Below are 14,959 nucleotides of genomic sequence, written 5' to 3'. Positions count from 1 at the left end.
GGCAGGACAAGACATGGCACCAAAGGTGCTTGTAATCCACTGAAGCAGTCTCCCAGTTTTTCATTCATGCTAAATCCATTACCAAGTTAATTCTTGGTTCCTCGTCCCATGCGATGTGGTGCATTACATCACGCACAGATAGCCAGCTGACACAAAGTTAATTAGCAATCAGGATGTTATAACATACTAGCACCTCTCCCATGAGCTCTCCATTTTTAAAGGTGTTGTTGCCCTACAGGGGGAAAATAGCAAAGCAAATATTATCATTCCTGAAGTCCTGCAAAGGCATGTGAACCTACTCCATCAAGGCTATGAGGGGCACCATCCTGAGAATATGGATGGCCCGACAGCATGTATAGGCTGTCTTTACTAACAATACCAGGCAGCTCCAGTTAGGAAGGGCTTCCAGTGGCCCCTCCATGTGCGGCCATTGTCACAAATTCATCTGAACTCAGCATGCCCATTCATGGGTACACAATGATTCGTCTTCATAGATACATTATCAAATTTCCACATGTCTCAAGCAAGTAGTCTACAATCGTGGCAAAAACTATTCATGCTCTGGCCAGAATCTTCTCCTTAGAGGATTTACCGTTAACGATTGTTATGAACAATGGTTCCCAATTTCAAAGTTTTATGAAACAAAACGCTATTCAACTTGTGTGGACAAATCCCTTAAACCCTGCAGCTAATGGTATGACTGAACAGTTTGTGGGCACTTTTAAAAGACAAATAGCAAAGCTCAGACTACACTTCAAGAGGGAAGCAGCCTAGTGAGATGCTTCATGGCCACGCTCGGTGAACCAAACTGTCAATAGTAAAGTCAGTTGCCCAAAGAGCTCCATTGCTAATAGACTGGTGTTATCATTTTTGGTTCGATGTGCATGTTTGGATGACAGTTTTCAGCAGGGTTAAATATTGCAGTGGGTCCCAGTGTGGCTCGTATGCCTTCTGGGCTGAACCATACAATACATCCATCTACAAAACAAGACTGTGTCCCGAAAACACATTAAACAGCTCCATCCTTGTAGGGTCTCAGCCACTGATGAATCTGCCACATTTTCTTTTCCAGAGGCACCTGCATCTAATACCTGAGGTGGACCACCCACTAACTTAATATAAGCAACTTCCACAGTGAAAACCCTATTGACAGCATGAGCTCAACCCTCAGGACAGTGACATGGTCACGATGAAGGCTCTCATCACAATGGACATCAACATCAAAGAAACCAGGCCACCACCACCCGAGGACACAACCAATGCACCATGACTACAGGATGTAGAGATGGTTCTTCCCTAAGCTGTATCCTACAACTTCGTCTATCCACAATAATGCAACTGGCAGGTTGCCATAACCTATGTGCCACAGCAGCTTCATAATACAGGCTAGATTGTACACCAACACAGCAGCCATCCAAAACATCAGTCTGTTGTGAAGTTAGATTCTGCCTTACACCACAGAAAAGTGCGGTGCCAACTTCACCACCTCAGTCTCTGCAGGTATCGCTAAAAGACCAGGACTACTTGCCTCCATCGATCTTGTGTCTGAAGGAACATCGAGCAAGGATCAATCCACCAAACCTGTACTTCAGCAGCCACCCAACCACAGAACAGCCAGTTCCAATTGCAGCACCAACCAATGAGGAACATTACAGCAATACCACAACAAGCTGAAAACTGTCGCAGCCAAAGACACTGCATCCACTGGCCTAGGCCTCAATTGGACACACTGCTCCTGGGACTGTATACACCAGTTGAATTTTGTTTTTCTGATAGTGCCTAGTAATTGTTATCAGTGATAGACATCCAACCAAATGTACAATAAATTCAGTGTTGTCAATCACAACCAGCAAACCAATAACCTTAAAGCCTCACAATTTCCTTTATAAAACAAAATCAAGAAGATTACAATTTGCGTGTGTTTAGACTTCACGAAATTGTGCCCATGAGGGCATTATGAATGACGTCATTTTCTTCTTCTACAAAAAATCGTTACTTATTAGTACTTCCTGGAAATCCCATGTGCATGTGTGGACTCACTCTGGTCTCCATACAATACACAATGGGAACAGGAAGAAACTGTAATATTGCCTTGACTGGCAGGTGGCTTCAGTAAAGAATGGGAGAAACCAATAAACCAAAAATAAATGAGAGGACTGAAAATGGCTGCTATTATGTTAAAGTAACATATAATCAGTAAGCCGAACTAAAGACCGATGTTAACAATGACGAATCAGATGGTGAGTTTGTGTATCAAGGGCAGCCACAAATAAGGTGCAAACTGATCTTAAAATAAATAAAAATATCATAGAATTCACTTGAAAATTGGAAGCTGTTTGCAGAACTAAATTTCCAATGTGCCTGAAATGAAAGTATATAATCAGCAAATTCTTGCACATGTGACAGTATGAGGCCTGTATCTCATATGAAAGAAGGGGAATTAATGGGTAATCGATAGAATTATATTGCAAATAAGAGAGAAAAAATGTTAAGAAACAAGACAGGAGGTTTGAACATCACAGAAATTTACAAAACTGAAAGAGGAAAAGTGTCTGTTATATAGTTAGTCAAACTGACTGAAAATGGAGAAATGAAATTCTTTGTTGAATTCCTGAATATATGAAATGGTCTCACTGAAATTTTAATAGTATGTGTGTAATGAAAGACAAAAAATTATATAAAAAAATTCTGATACCTCCATGATATAGCATTTACTGATCACTGTACTTCAATTTGTCAAGTAAGAAACGTATGAAAAATTGTTAATATGAAAAAACTATTGATTGTATATGTGTGCCAGACAAGAACTGTTTACTGTAATTGGGAACTGTTGAAACTTTAACAATAGATTGTCATACTTCACAAACATATGTAGCTGGGCTGGACAAGAAAGTATAATGGTCTTATTAACAGCACTCATTGCTCTACAAATAAGTCCATGCTGGTGTAAATGTGCCTAAGATTACTGATTGATGGTGGACTTTACTATTCAATGAATAAGGACAACAACATCTAAACTCTAAACACATTGGTAATGTGTCTACAATGTTATTTCTGTTTCTAGGGCTACATTAACAGGATGTATACATGGTCACGGAAAAAAAAAGATCCCAGATTTACCAATTAAAAACACACTTTTTCCTGGGTAAAATACACCATACCCCAAGTGAAAGTACTTTTTCTATACTACATGACAATACACTTTTCCTCAGAGCTGTAAAACTTATCAATCCTTTGAATGGTTGAGGTTTTATACACCGAGGTAGAGTTTCCCGGCACTTTAGGAAATGAAACTCAATAACAAACAATGCATTTCGGAAAGATCTTTAATGAAATTAGAATTATATTTATATCTTCAGCTGATGCCAGGCGTTGATATACATCAATGGAGACAGGTGAAAATGCGTGCCCCGACCGGGACTCGAACCCAGGATCTCCTGCTTATATGGCAGACGCTCTATCCATCTGAGCCACCGAGGGCACAGTGGATAGGGTGACTGCAGGGACTATCTCACGCACGCCTCCCGCAAGACCCACGTTCCCACCTTGTATGTCCACACACTACATTCGTAGTTTCCTACTCCAACACACTCATAACTCGTGGAAGACATTCTTACCAAGTCCCATAAGGGTTCGGGGAATATGTGTGCATCTGCACAGAAGAAGGAGGTCATAGATAGAGTGTCTGCAATGTAAGCAGGAGATCCCAGGTTTGAGTACCGGTCGGGGCACACAGTTTCACCTGTCCCCATTAACATACACTGCTGGCCACCGTAAATGCAACACCCTGAAGGAAGCATCCGAATCAAGTGAAATTTACACCATGGGTTTGCAGCGATGAGATATGCAACTGATTAGAATTTCAGCACAGACGCACATCACGCGCACCTGTGGCGCCACCTCATAGCGCCATTTAAGGCTTGGCGATTTCGACGAGTGTACGTTCGGCACGTGTGTTTACCTTGTGGTTGTTTCACAAGACGATCAGTTATGCCTCGTAGACAACAGCAAACATCTTTTGATCAAGTACCCGAGTTCGACAGAGGAAGGATAGTGGCTTACCGAGATTGTGGATTATCATACAGAGAAATCGCTAGTCATGTTGGATGAAACCAAACAACTGTAATGCGGATATGTGACCGTTGGATGCAGGAGGGTACGATGGACCGACGTGGTCGATCGCATTCACCTCGGTGCACCACTGCACGTGCTGATAGGCAAATTGTGCGCATGGCAGTGACGGATCGCTCAGTGACATCCTGAACCATAGCACAGCACATTGCGTCTATAACGCATCATCCAGTGTCTGTACGTACCATTCGACGCCGTTTACAGCAGAGTGGTCTGTCCGCAAGACATCCATTGCTTCATCTACCATTGACGCAGAACCACAGACATCTCCGTCGCCAATGGTGTGATGACAGACGGATGTGGACGGCAGAATGGAATGACATTGTCTTTACTGACGAGGCACACTTCTGTCTGCAGCACCACGATAGTCGGATTCGAGTGTGGAGACACCGTGGAGAGAGGATGCTGGACAGCTGCATTATGCACTGCCACACTGGTCTTGCACCGGGTATTATGGTATGGGGCGGTATTGGATATTACTCTCGCACGCCTCTAGTACGCATTGCCGGTACTTTAAATAGCCGGCGCTACATATCCGAGGTGCTGGAGCCAGTTGTCCTTCCTTACCTTCAGGGCTCGGCCACAGCCATATTTCAACAGGATAATGTGCGACCACACGTGGCACGCATTGTCCACAGGTTCTTCGTCAATAACCAGATTGAATTGCTTCCCTGGCCGGCTCGCTCTCCGGATCTTTCGCCGATAGAAAACATGTGGTCCATGGTTGCTCAACGAGTGACCCAGATTACATCCCCAGCTGCCACACCAGATGATCTTTGCCAACGTGTGGAAGCTGCTTGGGCTGCTGTACCCCAGGAACACATCCAACGTCTCTTTGACTCAATGCCGAGAAGTGTGGCAGCGGTGATCTCCAACAATGGCGGCTACTCTGGCTACTGATTCTGGCAGGAACCATATGTCACAGACGTCTGTAAACGTAATCATTTGATACTTGGTCAACATGTTATCTACAAAATAAATCTTGTTGTGCTACCTCTTGTCTTTCTTGGTGTTGCATTTACGGTGGCCAGCAGTGTATATCAACGCCTGTCAACAGCTGAAGGTATTAATCTAACTCTAATTTCGTTCTAGAAGGATGCAGGTCATCAATGGCGTCTGTTCTTTTGGACATATTCGAAAGAAGAGACACCATATCCATATACGTATACAGATCTTTAATGTGTGGCAACATGTACACTGCATAGTTTCATATTATGAAAGTATAAATACAGCTTAAATTGCAGCAGCTGAATGTTTCTGACAAGCACAATTATGAATTTCAGTGCTGTGCACTGAACATTTTATGGCTTATCTGGCACTTTGCACTTTGATGCTTTCTTACAAAAAACCGATAACACGTGAAATTGCTGAACAACTCAACTCAAACTTTTTTTGAAGGATAATTACACTTTTTGCCATCATTATAGCACAATTTTTAATCTATGAAAGAACTAAAATAAATGTGAAAAACTAACCTTGAAGCTTTGTCTTTTTTTAGCATGTGTTACCCTTTGAGATATATCATGCACAAACATGTCAGTAAAATTTGAAATAATGGCCTAAATGGCTACTCTTCGGCCCAAAATTTTTGTAAGTGGCTGATCCTCATAGTGTTAAGTTTGAATGAGAGTCAAATGCTCCATGATTGAAGAAATTCATCGCACATTCTCACATGTAACATAATTAATCTTGAGTAAAAGGAAACATCTTTGAATGTAATGCTTCTCAGACTGCCATTTGCAATATTTTCCTGCAACCTGTTAGAAATGTAAACAGTTGTGACATCACACTCATTGAAAGCTGTCTGTTGTTATGAAATATTGCAAAGTCTTCATCCTGGAGTCTTTGATACATTTTGCTGTTGGCAGATGCTTGTGTGTGTGCGCACCACATTTTGTTGTTGCAAATGACACATTTTCCTTGCAATTAAAGTTTTATTTTTGTGTTGTTCTCTCATTTATGTTTTACTGCTGCAATATTACTCTGCAGTAGCGAGCTAAAGTAAAATTACAAAAATTTAATTGAAAACAAAAGTTAAATATGTAACATTGCTCTCTAGCAAGTTATTCATGTAGGACTAATACATGAAGAGGAGGAGTTGTTACACATATTAAGACAAAACACGAGTTCAAAAAGAAGTAGGTTTTGTAGTGATCAGCACATAGAAGTCTGAATTTATGAACTGAATGATGGACAGGGTAAGCGGCAATCTGTGACTGTTTGCTGACGATGCTGTGTTGTATGGGACGGTGTCATCATTCAGTGACAAAAGGAGGATACAAGATAACTCAAACAAAATTCTAGTTGGTGTGACAAATGGTAGCTTGCTCTAAATGTAGAAAAATAAGTTAATGTGGAGTAGTAGGAAAAAACAACCTCATTATGTTCGAATACAGCATTAGTAGTGTGCTGTTTGACACAGTCACTTCGATTAAATATTGGGCATAACATTGCAAAACGATATGAAATGGAACGAGCATATAAAGATGATAGTATGGGAGGCAAATGGTCAATTTTACTTTATTGGATGAATTTTATGATTTTAGGAAGATTGTTGTAAATAACCCACAGCAGTTTTAAAACAACAGTGACGTACATAGTTACAAATCCAGAAATTATTCCACATTACAGTTATCTTCAGCACAAAAAGTGTTCCCCTGTGTTCTCACCAAAATTGATCACCTACCCAATGATATGAAATGTCTGACAGAAAATTAAATTTGAAAACAAACCGAAAAAGTTTATCTTCGACAACTTCTTCTATTCTGTAGAAGAATTTCTATTTCTGTAAGGTGTACAAGATTGTGGGTAAAAATTATGAACTCACATTTGTAGTTCTTTAAATAAATAAAGAATTTAAAAAAAAAAGAGTTAAAATAAAAGAGTGTTGTAAATGGTCTCCATGTAGCCATATTTACGTATTGATGTATAATGTGAATGTAAGCTAACTTGTTCCACATCATTATGCTTAATCATACATATGTACTTTCAACATTTTGTTGGGAAAGGACCAGAAAATTAGATTTGACAATTCATTATTTAAAATTCTGTCATGATTACGTATATTTTATACTGGTGATTAGTTTTAAATGTAGCCGTTCATTTTCAAACCAGACCTACAAAACATTACAGTATTAGGAAAATATATCATGAAGTAATATTAACAGGAGATGGCTTTAACACTTCTTAACAGTACAATTAACATTTTTTGATTTTAAAATACTGCACTGAAGTGCTTATCTAAGTAAAACCTCACCGACATGCTCGGATAACATAACACAGTCTAACAACAAAATAGTGGATATCATCTTACAGTGCGAAACATTTACAGATAAAACATTGCTGGCTGCGTGTATTACAAGCAAGCTCACATCAATTCAAAAGGTGTCACTAGTTTCCTGCCCTGTATTCATGTGCATCATCTGTGGTCAAGGGTTTGTCATATTCACAATGTAATGTGGTCTGTTGATGACCTTATAACATGATACCATCACATACAAAATAGCATCTCATCACTGCAATGCTCCTGACTTTTGTATGAATCTAATGTAAAGAATTATATTAGTTTTAATGCTAACCAAGTATGCATAACTTCACCTTACTGTCCGCAGTGAGAAGATGATAATGCAAACAAAAATTATGTTTACAATGGCAAGATGATCAGATAGTGACAAAATATAATGCATTTATCAACATTTACCTGTAGCCTGAAATATGTTGCAGTGTGCATGGCTGTTATAGTTCCATGGTCACACATACAATTATGACAAATTTCTGTTTCCACTTTTCCGTATGACAAACAGCGCACAGCCTGAAGGCTGACCTGATGATTACATAAAGACAGCTGGTTGCTGCACATTATGCCAGCAGCATTTTATTGTTATTTTGTTTTATTTTAGGGTGCAAAAACAACTAGGATCATATGTGCCCATGTCAGAACCATAGAACACAAAGACAAAAGGAGTTAAAAATTACTAAATGTTAAGCCCAATTGATGGAAGGAACAACTGGTAAAAACAGGGACTTGAAGAAAGATCCATAAAATATGCCATTCAGAAATGGAGGTCCTGAACTAAAGACTGAATGTCCTTCACTACATCGCTATGGCAAATAAAAAGTAAAACATGGTCAACAGCCTGTGCGTTGTTCGCTAAAATGGCCGATAACTCAGACGGCAAATGTAAATAGAAGGTAAGTGGTTAAAAAAAGGACATTCCACCAGGAAGTAGCGAACTGTCAATGGTTGAGGGCAATGAGCATAAAGTGATGGGGAAGCACCGCTTAACAAATGGCGATGGCTAAAGAGACAGTGCCCAATAAGCAACTCAGCCAGAATGATCTCATGGCGAGAGGGCCGAGAGGAGGTCGTCCAAGTTGCTGGGAGAAGCTTAATAACCCAGAGCTTGCTCCCATGAAGGAAGCATCAATGGTGATGCTGAAGTGACACCACCTGCTGACAGACGGCAACACAGATATCATTGAAGAGAATGAAAGAACCAGTGGGCCAAGGTACGAGGACTGCAGCAGTGTCAGTGACCTCATTTCCCACCAGACCAATGTGACCCGGAACCCACACAAACATCACAATAGCTCCACCGAGAGTGAGCAAGTGACAGCTTTCCTGGACGTGTTGCACTAAAGGATGGGCAGTGTACAACACACAAAAGCTCTGAAGGACACAGAGAGTCAGGGCAGATGACACAATTGAAAAGCCTGGGTTGCCGAATGTACTGTGTGGCCTGACACAGGGCAATGGGCTCTGCTGTAAATACTGCACAGTGTTCTGGAAACCGATAAAAAATCGTTGGTGCGAATGACGAATATGCATGCAACATGAAAGTCAGTCCGAGAACCATCAGTGTACACAAAGCTAATGTCATGAAGTTCCGTGCGAAGGTTGCGAAACTTACGGTGATAGAGTGAGGCTGGAGTAGTGTCCTTAGGAACTGAATGAAGGCCAAGGTGAACATGGGCCATCTCACGAAGCCCATCAGGAAAGTGGCAGGTAGTGTGAAGTTAAACTGCCGGAGCAGGAGCTAAAAGCAAACTCCAGGAGGTAACAGGGAGAGTAATGGGCCCCATATTAGCGATCAAAGGTGTCATCGAAAGAGAAGGCGTAGGTGGGTGGCAAGGCATGGCAGGCAAATAGCATGCGTATCTGCTGAGGAGAAAGTCACAGCGGTATGAAAGTGGTAGTTTGGCAGCTTCTGCATACAGACTCTCAACCGGGCTAGTGTAAACGGCACCAATGGCCAAAGGATGCCACAATGGTAGATAGCAGTGAGACAGTGTAAGAGGGTCGGACATGCAGATGCATAAACAAAACTCCCATAGTCTAGTTTCGAACGGACAAGGGACCAGTACAAATGGAGGAGGGTGGCCCAATCCCTGAGGACATTTAGGGACCACGTACAGCAGGCGGCCAGGTAAGACACATGGGAGGACCAAGGAAGTTTCCTATTGAGCATGAGCCCAGGAATTTCGTAGTTTCAACGAAAGGAAGAGCAACAGGTGCAAGATGTGAAGACGGTGGAAGAAACCAATTCCATCACCAGAAATTGATACACACGGTTTTGTCAGTGGAAAACCAAAAGCCATTGTTTATGCTCCATGAATAAAGACGATTGAGATATCACTAAAGATGCCAATCAAGGCAACAAGTACACAGAGAACTGCAACAGATAGCAAAATTGTCAACAAAAAGGGAGTCGGAGATGCCTAGCAGGAGACAGGCCATTATAGGGAAAATGATGACAACAAAGAGGACATCACTCAGGACGGAACCCTAAGGTACACCATTTTCCTGAATAAAGATGTCTGACAAGGCAGAACCCACATGCATCTTGAAAATTTAGACTTTTAAGAATTCCTGAAGGAAATGGGGCACGCAGCCATGGAAGCCCCATGTGTAGAGAGTACGGAAGATACCAGTCCTCCAGCAGGTATCATACTCTTTCTCCAAAGTGAAAAACATGACACACTCTGGTATTTTCATGTAAGACCATTCAAGACATGAGTTGACCTTGCTATGAGAGGATCAATTGTAGAATAGCGTGCTCGAAATCTGCACTGTGCAGTGGTTAGTAAATTGCAAGACTTGAGCCATCATACCAGTTGGGCATGAATCATATGTTCCATCACCTTGCAAACCCAGCTTGTGAGAGAAATGGGGCAACAACAACAAGGGAAGTGTTTGTCTTTACTGGGCTTAGGTATGGTATGGCAGTGGCTTCACCCCAGCATCTGGGAAATGTGCCTCCTGCTCAGATGTGATTGTACGTATGAAGGAGAAAGTGCTTGCCCACAACAGAAAGGTTGTGCGCCATCTGAATGTGAACATTATTCGGCCCTGGGGTAGAGGATCGGGATGAAGTGAGAGCATGATCTAGCTCCCTCATAGTAAAGGCAGGATTGTAGCACTCACGATTCTGAGAAGAGAAGAGTACAGCCCCAGCCACCTCCACTCATTTCCGATGGAGGAAGGCAGGGTAACTGTGAGTGGAGTTCGAAATCTTTGCAAAATAGTGGCTCAAGGTGTTGGGGATAGCAACAGGGTCCACTATGACATCATCTGCTACTGACAGGCCAGACGTTGGAGAATCGACCTCGGTCCCAGAGACACAATGAAAGAGGGAGTGGAACTGTTAAAGGAACCAGTAAAGGAAATCCAGCTAGCTTTTTTACCACCTCGAAGAACATGACAACACTGAGCACACAACTGTTTGCCTTCACAGGATGATGGTTAAAAATGCAGAGAGAATGTCTCCGCACACAAATTGAGTTGCGACACACCTCAGTCCACCTAGGGACTGGGACATGGCTTGGTAAAGAGGAAGTGTGAGGAATGGAATGTTCTGCAGCGGTAAGGATGACAAAATATTCTACATGATCATCACAACTGGGGAAATGTGGTCCATCGAAGGTCGCCAGGGAGGAGCGAAGCCTCTAGTCGGCCTTAGAAAGGTGCGTGTGGGTGTGCACATAGGTGGGGTAGGAGTCAGCAAACAGATAGCGCACAGTGAATGGTTGCTCGAGTACGTGTCAGAGAGAATGGACCACTCGAGACGATGCGTAAGCTGGGCAGTGCAGAAGGAGAGTTTCAAATGGGAATAAGTGTGTGTGTGGGGACTCTGAAAGAAATGTGAGTGCTCCCATGTTATGGTAGATTAGGTTAAGTTGACAAGAATAGGGGAGGAGGGAAAAAATGAAGGGGTGTCACCATGGCAGCTGCCGAGTGCCAGCATTCGAAGACTCACTGCTACAGGGTGCAAAGGCTGGAGGATCCGGCTTCAACAGATCTATAGAGGCATCAATATTTTCCTTATGTCAGTCTGCGGAGTCCAGGACAGAAGAATGGTTGGCAGTGTGCACCAGTGACATGGAGGTCGGCCATGCGAGGGTATCACAAGACAATACTGTTGAAGAGGATCTCCAAGTCGGTGAAGGAGAAGACTGTGTGCCCTTGTTTGATTTCTTGGAGCCATTCTGATTGGCATAGGAAGACAGATGTTTGCTAGCTGGAGGGACATAAGAAGTCTTCATGGGAGTATTCCTTCTATCCTCTGCAGCCTGCTGCTTGTGCAGCAGGTGACTTTGCCCTGTGAAGCGAAAGTTCCATGACACTGGGTGATTTTACAAATGTGGTGCTGAGTTTGAGGTCACATGTCTGCGTGGCCATATCCTTCGTCTAGCAAGAACAATACTATAAGTGCCAGATGGTAGAACGCAGGGATTCCGACTAGCCAACAACTTGTGAGAGACTTGGTAAGGCACTGTTTCCTCCACCAGACCTCCTGGATGGCCCACTCATTGAGATACATGGGACAATCTAAGGAGGACACAGCATGGTTGCCACTGCAATTGACACAACAGGAGAAAGGGGGCGGACAATTGCCCTCGTGAGCATCCCTACCACAGGTTAACCATTTGGCCAAGAATCAACAGGGAATTTGAGTGTGGCTGTAATGACGCCCTGGAAGCAATGCATCAGGTTCAGAATGTATGGTCGGACTGTGATAACTTCATAGCATGCTTTGGTCTTTGACAGACGCGCCACTCTATCAAAAGTGAGAAAAAGAGTGAATGTGGGCACTAAGGATGCATCTATCTTTTTCATCACTCAATGAACTGCAATGACACACTGATCAGAGAGGTAAGTTTGGGTTTCTGCTTCAGTCAGACCATCGAGCAGCCTTGTGTAAACAACACCATGAGAATAATTCAGCATTCAATGAGACTCAACACAAACAGTGTATCCATGGATGAGTGAAGCAGCAAGCAGCTCCTGCACTTGAGAATCAGAAGTACACTACTGGACATTAAAATTTGCTACACCCAGAACAAATGCAGATGATAAACGGGTATTCATTGGACAAATATATTATACTAGAACTGACATGTGATTACATTTTCACGCAATTTGGGTGCATAGATCCTGAGAAATCAGTACCCAGAACAACCACCTCTGGCCGTAATAACGGCCTTGATACCCCTGGGCATTGAGTCAAACAGAGCTCGGATGGCGTGTACAGGTACAGCTGCCCATACAGCTTCAACACGATACCACAGTTCATCAAGAGTAGTGACTGGCGTATTGTGACTAGCCAGTTGCTCGGCCACCATTGACAAGACATTTTCAATTGGTGAGAGATATGGAGAATGTGCTGGCCAGGGCAGCAATCGAACCTTTTCTGTATCCAGAAATGCCCGTACAGGACCTGCAACATGTAGTCGTGCATTATCCTGCTGAAATGTAGGGTTTCGCAGGAATCGAATGAAGGGTAGAGCCACAGGTCGCAACACACCTGAAATGTAACGTCCACTGTTCGAAGTGCCGTCAATGCAAACAAGAGGTGACCGAGAAGTGTAACCAATGGCACCCCATACCATCACGCCGGGTGATACACCAGTATGGCGATGACGAATACACGCTTCCAATGTGCATTCACCACGATGTCACCAAACACGGATGCGACCATCATGATGCTGTAAACAGAACCTGGATTCATCCGATAAAATGACATTTTGCCATTCGTGGACCCAGGTTCGTTACTGAGTACACCATTGCAGGCGCTCCTGTCTGTGATGCAGCATCAAGGGTAACCACAGCCATGGTGCTGGGAACATCGTTGAACTGTTGGTGCAGATGGTTGTTGTCTTGCAAACATCCCCATCTGTTGACTACTCGGGGATCAAGACGTGGCTGCACGATCCGTTACAACCATGCGGATAAGATGCCTATCATCTCGACTGCTAGTGATACGAGGCTGTTGGCATCCAGCATAGCGTTCAGTATTACCCTCCTGAACCCACTGATTCCATATTCTGCTAACAGTCATTGGATCTCAACCAACGCGAGCAGCAATGTCACTATATGATAAACCGCAATTGCAATAGGCAACAATCTGACCTTTATCAAAGTCGGAAATGTGATGGTACGCATTTCTCCTCCTTACACGAGGCATCACAACAACGTTTCACCAGGCAACACCAGTTAACTGCTGTTTGTGTATGAGAAATCGGTTGGAAACTTTTCTCATGTCAGCACGTTGTAAGTGTCGCCACCAGCGCCAACCTTGTGTGAATGCTCTGAAAAGCTAATCATTTACATATCACAGCATCTTCTTTCTGTCGGTTAAATTTCGCGTCTGTAGCAAGTCATCTTCATGGTGTACCAATTTTAATGGCCAGTAGTGTAGTCTCCAAATACGAAGTGCCACTGCGTAAACATGAGCAGGATTTTACAGGGCCAGCAATTGCATCAACACCTTCTGAATAATAAACGGATTTGCTGTAGCAAAAGAATGACCGTTTCCAACACTTGAAACCATGAGAAACTGTGGTGTAGCTGAGAGGGTCTTTGAATCATTAGCCTCATTCCATTTCCTTTTAGCAGACACTGACTGTGATGACGATGATAAGCTCGTTGCAAGAAAAAAATTCGCCATGATTGCCAGCATCTCTGATGGCATGCTCCTTCCAACTGAGGGACTCCCTCAGAGGGGGGCGCACCCACCTTAAGTGATTTTTCACACCTCAGGTCACACCTCCCAAACACCTGACAGAGGAACCAATCAGCAATTTGGGAAGGTACAAGCTCAGGCAATCATCCTTCACTAGGCCTGTCCTGTACCAGCGGGTATGCGCGAGCCCTACCTGTCGACCCGGGGCTGGGAATTATGCATAGCCCGGGGCTGGGAATTATGCATTACCCAGTCACCTGTTACAGATGCATGGGCTGGTCTTCAGGAGCACACAGGGAAGAATAAGAAAAAGGGGAATCTCAAATGCCAAAGCAGAGGAAGGATAGGAGAAGGGGAACGAAAAAAGAAACGAAAAACAGTGGAGAGACCATTCTGATATCGTCTACTGAAAATGCAGAACATATTTCCAAAAACATCCCAGACACATTCCCCAAGGGAGGGGAAAAAGAATAAAAAGAGGATAGACATGTAGCACGGAAGGAAAATGATGCTGTAAAGCCTGTAAAATGGTAGCGAAGCACGAACCTAACAAAAAGCGGCGAGCCCTGTGGGGAAATACCATTTTGTCAAATGTCACTAACCAGAATTATTTCAAGATTTTACTCTGAAATGATTTAGAAATGATAGTAAATAAATAATTGAATAATATGATTTCCAAAAAGCTGAGTGGTCAGCTGATCACCCAAGTACACTCACAGAGTGACAGCTCATTGCTGCGCTGTTCATGGCATTTATATGTATCTATTGATATAATTGATATTTATTGCCAAATTAACCAAATATAGAATTGTGAGATAAGCAGCTGCTGTCACAACATAATGTGATAGTTGTTACTTTGTTTAAAC

The 14,959-nt window shown here is 42.9% G+C and overlaps 1 protein-coding gene and 1 non-coding gene across 2 annotated transcripts in view; both read right to left on the bottom strand.

Moving 5' to 3' along the window:
* The window catches only part of LOC124790100 (DIS3-like exonuclease 2), a 227,914-nt gene that overhangs the window by 120,571 nt on the left and 92,384 nt on the right, over positions 1 to 14,959 (bottom strand). The gene's annotated exons all lie outside the window — the stretch shown is intronic.
* Positions 3,407 to 3,481, bottom strand: Trnai-uau. The gene has a single exon. It is a non-coding gene; the product is annotated as a tRNA-Ile (tRNA).

Source organism: Schistocerca piceifrons, chromosome 3 (genome assembly GCF_021461385.2).
Source record: "Schistocerca piceifrons isolate TAMUIC-IGC-003096 chromosome 3, iqSchPice1.1, whole genome shotgun sequence".
Classification (NCBI taxonomy): domain Eukaryota; kingdom Metazoa; phylum Arthropoda; class Insecta; order Orthoptera; family Acrididae; genus Schistocerca; species Schistocerca piceifrons.
Note: the sequence above shows the minus strand (reverse complement) of the source record. Positions and strands in the feature narration are given on the sequence as shown.